The 5,668-nt window shown below is 42.5% G+C and overlaps 1 non-coding gene across 1 annotated transcript; it reads left to right on the top strand.

Annotated features, from left to right (window-relative positions):
- The first annotated feature begins 307 nt into the window (after nt 1-307).
- Nucleotides 308-445, top strand: LOC119948632. Its single transcript, XR_005457016.1, has one exon. It is a non-coding gene; the product is annotated as a small nucleolar RNA SNORA7 (small nucleolar RNA).
- The last annotated feature ends 5,223 nt before the right edge of the window (nt 446-5,668 follow it).

Genomic DNA, 5,668 nt, shown 5'->3' on the forward strand with positions numbered 1-5,668 from the left:
ATTCACAGACTTTTCTACCTCCTACTTAGACTGTGAGCTCGATGAAGGACAGGGTTTGTGTCTGACCGAATGATCTCATATCTATCCCAGCACTTAGTACAGTGTTTTGCACATAGTAATCATGTAAGTCCATAGTACAGTAAGCAAAAAGTAAGCACTCATTAAATACCATTGATGAGTTAACAAACACCACAATTATTATTATTAATCATACTCTCTTGTCCCTGCCAGTCATGTTTCCTCTAGACTGTTAGCTTGTTGTGGGCAGGGAATGGGTCTGTTTATTGTTCTATTGTACTCTCCGAAATCCCTCTCAGGGTGGCACCTGGAGAGTTTCCAGTACTTTACCAGTCTTGACTATGGGAGAGAGAGTCAAGCAGAGGCATATCCATTCCTTTCCTAACTTGGGCAGTGGCTAGTGAGTGGAAGGCAATCTGCTACAAGTCAAAACTCACTTGAGCTGGGCAGCAATCAATCAATCAATCGTATTTATGGAGCACTTACTGTGTGCAGAGCACTGTACTAAGCACTTGGGAAGTACAAGTTGGCAACATATAGAGACAGTCCCTACCCAACAGTGGGCTCACAGTCTAGAAGGGGGAGACAGAGAACAAAACCAAACATATTAACAAAATAAAATAATTAGAATAGATATGTACAAGTAAAATAAATAAATAAATAGAGTAATAAATATGTACAAACATATATACATATATACAGGTGCTGTGGGGAAGGGAAGGAGGTAAGATGGGGGGATGGAGGGGGGGTGAGGGGGAGAGGAAGGAGGGGGCTCAGTCTGGGAAGGCCTCCTGGAGGAGGTGAGCTCTCAGTAGGGCCTTGAAGGGAGGAAGAGAGCTAGCTTGGTGGATGTTGGGAGGGAGGGCATTCCAGGCCAGGGGGATGACGTGGGCCGGGGGTCGACGGCGGGACAGGCGAGAATGAGGCACAGTGAGGAGTTTAGCGGCAGAGGAGCGGAGGGTGTGGGCTGGGCTGTAGAAGGAGAGAAGGGAGGTGAGGTAGGAGGGGGCGAGGTGATGGAGAGCCTTGAAGCCGAGGGTGAGGAGTTTCTGCCTGATGCGCAGATTGATTGGTAGCCACTGGAGATTTTTGAGGAGGGGAGTAACATGCCCAGAGCGTTTCTTGACAAAGACAATCCGGGCAGCAGCATGAAGTATGGATTGAAGAGGGGAGAGACACGAGGATGGGAGATCCGAGAGAAGGCTAACGCAGTAGTCCAGATGGGATAGGATGAGAGCTTGAACGAGCAGGGTAGCAGTTTGGATGGAGAGGAAAGGGCGGATCTTGGCAATGTTGCGGAGCTGAGATCGGCAGCTTTTGGTGACGGCTTGGATGTGAGGGGTGAATGAGAGAGTGGAGTCGAGGATGACACCAAGGTTGCGGACTTGTGAAACGGGAAGGATGGTAGTGCCGTCAACAGAGATGGGAAAGTCAGGGAAAGGGCAGGGTTTGGGAGGGAAGACAAGGAGTTCAGCCTTGGACATGTTGAGTTTTAGGTGACGGGCAGACATCCAGATGGAGATATCCTGAAGGCAGGAGGAGATGCGAGCCTGGAGGGAGGGGGAGAGAGCAGGGGCAGAGATGTAGATTTGGGTGTCATCAGCGTAGAGATGATAGTTGAAGCCGTGGGAGCGAATGAGGTCACCAAGGGAGTGAGTGTAGATCGAGAACAGAAGGGGACCAAGAACTGAACCTTGGGGAACCCCCACAGTTAGGGGATGGGAGGGGGAGGAGGCGCCTGCAAAAGAGACTGAGAATGAACGACCGGAGAGATAAGAGGAGAACCAGGCAGCAGTGGCATGGGAGAGAGTCAAGGGCAGAGACTCAAATTTACTGCGTGGAAGGAGGTAATGGTAAACCACTTCTGTATCTTTACCAAGAAAACTCTAGGGATGCACTACCAGGATGATTGCAGAAGGAGGCGGGGTGTTCTGGCAGAGATGTATCCATGGCATCACTATCAGTCAGAGATGACGCAACAGCATAAAACAAGACAAGACTCTACCAAACACTTGATACAGTGCTTTGCACACAGTAAGTGCTCAATAAATACAATTGACTGGGTCACAGAGCGCAACAAGCATTTTACCTAAACACCTATCTACCATGAAAATGACTGCAGCATACTGCTGATACTGTTAGACAGGTAGGTGGTTGTCAGGATAGCTGCTGCTTTAGTAGCTACTGCAGGCTTTGCCACCCACATCCTCCAGGTATTTTCAGGATTCCTGCTGTCTACCACCCAAGATGCCCTACGTGATTCTTGGTTCAGAAACCTATGCTGCTGATGGCATAGGCCCAGAAGCCTACCCTACTTCTGTTTGTTTCACCTGCCACCATAATGAGGTGATCAGCTGTAGTTATTCCTTCTAAAAGGAATAAACATAAGAAATTGTGTTCGGGCATCTCTCTGCCCTTTTTGTGGTCTGTCTAATTACTATTTTCATAATTCCTGGTCAAGAATATTTAGGTTTAACTTCCTGAGCAAACTGAAACTTGGTCAAACAGAAAGACATTGCTTGTTTTTCATATACTTAAAAGCCATTTTAGGGTCTGCAGCCTAATTTTCCTAGAGTTTTCTAGTCCTCCACTTCTTACTGTATTACAGTTCAGTGTATATATTTAGAACATTTAGGTTTAACTTCCTGAGAAAACTGAAACTTGGTCAAACAGGAGGACATTGCTTGCTTTTCATATACTGAAAAGCCATTTTAGGGTCTGTAGCCTAATTTTCCTAGAGTTTTCTAGTCCTCCACTTACTGTATTGCAGTTCAGTGTAACCTTCAATCAGCATATTCCTTGGAATGAGCTTGAAGTGTTTATTCTATATTTTATATTGAGCTGGAGCTCCTGTCTGTTGCAGACAAGTGACTTGTTAACATATTGTTTCTGAAGCACAATTTGCATTTCTGTGAAACAGGGATTAGGCATTGTGTGTAGATTAGGAATAATTTATGGCTAATTAATAATGGATGGATTTTTCTTTCCTTCCTGAGATTTTGTTTTGCATAATATGAGAAGAGCAGAGTACTCCCTGGTGATGACAAGAGAAAGCATTTCTCAAGTGCAAATAACACAAAAACATTTAAATCAGCAGTAGTTGGAGTTTTAACTGCTTCAGTGCCCCAACAATTTAGATTGTAGTCAAAAAACATGCCATATTTTTATGGCAACATAGTATTAAAATGTGCCCTGCTCTATTTCCTTTTCAATGTAACTAAGCAGAATTGAGAGATGTAAAAATTCTGTTACCATGTTACTTTAGTTGATATTATTATCATCATTATCATTATTGTTATTATTGTGATTAATCTTTAGAAAAGAACCAAATTGTTTAGTACCTCATTCTGTGAAATCTGTAGGAGTTTCCCACTAGATTGCTATTTAGTCTCCAGAATCTATAACTGACAAAATATAACTTGAAACCAGTGATCAAAATGCCAATTATTCAAATCAACCAGTGATATGAATTAAGCCCAGGCTTGATAATCCAAAAGCTAGTGAAAATAACCAAACAAAATTGGGCCCATGCAATCTGGGCTGTCCAAACTCGATTTCACTTTTAATGAAGATGATGATGATAATAATAATGATAATAACTAAGGTTTAGTAAGTGCCAAGCATTGTACTAGGTGCTGGGGTAAATACAAGATAATAAAGTCAGATGGTCCCTGTCCCACATGGGGCTCACAGTCTAAGTAGGAGGTGGGCCTGAGAATCAGTGGGCCTGGGTTCTAATCCCAGCTCTCCCACTTGTCTGCTGTGTGACCTTGGGCAAGTCACAACTTCTCTGTGTCTAAATTACTTTATCTGTAAAATGGAGATTAAGACTGTGAGCCCTATGTGGGACTGGGCCTGGGGCTGGGTCTAACCTGATGATCTTGTTGTTCTGTACCAGAACTTAGTACAGTGCCTGGCGCTGAATAAGTGCTTAACAAACTCCATAAAAAAAACCAACCAACAAACAAAACAAACCAGGTATTGAATTCCCATTTTACAGATGAGGAAAACTGAGACCCAGAGAAGTGAAGTGACTTGTCCAAGGTCTCACACCAGGCAACTGGCAGAGCTGGGATTCAACCACCTTGGATGAGTAAAACCCCAGTAAATTTACCCCAATATATTTCCTTTATCATTCAAAGGAATCAAGCTATGGCACTGTTTGTGCCACTTCTTTACTAGGCATGAAATGGAAAGAAAAAGTTTTCTTATTTTAGAATTTAATTAGAATTTGGAAAAATATATATGAACAGTGCTTTGCTGGTAATGCTGTTATCTGGGAACATGTCAAACTGCATTAAATCTCCTAGGGCTTCTTTAGCTGTATAAACACTCATGGCATGACCCCTTTGACAAGCAATTCATATAAATATTCAATAATTCCTCCTTTGTTTCACAAAATTAGGTCCATTAGAGATGGTAAAGGTCAACTGATATACTTGCTGACAGGGCAGGGTTCTTTCCTACAGTTTATTTCAGAATGCTTTGCCCACCCAGGTTTATCTCTGTTGTCCTAGGGTTGTTACAGTCTGGCATATGGAAGAATATAATCATATTTAGTCTGTTATCTTTTTGTTTAATTCTACCCCTTGATCTCCATTGGTCTCCTCAGAATCTGTTGGAGCATTGTGCAAGGTCCATTGAAATGGTTCAAGACATTATGACACACCAGCTTTACGGCATAGTAATGTTCCAGAGGAAAAGGAGCCCAGCCTCCAACTGTGTACCACTGCAGCTCCTTTCATATATGGCTCCAGACAAAGTGCTCAATTAATACCATTGATTGATTGCTGATTGACAAGGTCTAGCCCGGGGTAGCTGAGTTTTTTTCATTTGTAGGACACATGACCAGGAGTCTGTAATTGTGTGGGCTGCATACATTTTTTTTAATGAGGATATAATGATGGTATTTGTTAGGTGTTTACTATATGCCAAGTAGTGTATTAAACACTGGGGAGATACAGTATAAGCGCATTGGACATAGTTCCTATTCCATGTGGGATTTTCAATCCTAATTTTGCAGGTGAGGATCCTGAGGCACTCCAAGGTTATGTGACTTGCTCAAGGTCACACAGCAGGCAAATGGCAGAACCAGGATTAGAACCTGGCTCTCCTGACTCCCGGCTCTATACTCTGTTATTTAGGCCATGCTTGCTAAGAGTGGTGAAGTATGTCTGGTTAGCAATTCAAGAATATAGATTTTTAGCAGTGATAAAAAGAAGTTGAAAGAACAATCAACTCAACTTTATTAGTACAACTAGAGGGATTCCTGGGAATTTGTTCTTTTTCACATTTTATCCATCTTCAAAGCACACTTCTAGGGCTGAAAATGAGCAGGAAACATGTAAAATTAGAAAAGTAAAAATATTTGTCTACCATAGATTGCATTACATTATTTAAGGTCATGGTGTGATTGTAGCAGAATTAAACTGGAACAGCTCAAAATGATGTAATTAATTACACTCTGCTTCAATTACAATTACTAATTGATTTCAGCCTGCTAACACCATGATGCCTAGCGGCAGGCAGTTACAGAGAGGTAGCATTGGGCAGCGGTTAGGTCCTACTGGCCTAGTTGTTCAGCTGCACTAGCCAATTAGGAAAAAGAAAATTTTTGCTAATAATCCCATACCAGTCACACTGCCATCAA

The sequence above is a fragment of the Tachyglossus aculeatus genome, chromosome X4 (genome assembly GCF_015852505.1).
Source record: "Tachyglossus aculeatus isolate mTacAcu1 chromosome X4, mTacAcu1.pri, whole genome shotgun sequence".
Lineage (NCBI taxonomy): Eukaryota > Metazoa > Chordata > Mammalia > Monotremata > Tachyglossidae > Tachyglossus > Tachyglossus aculeatus.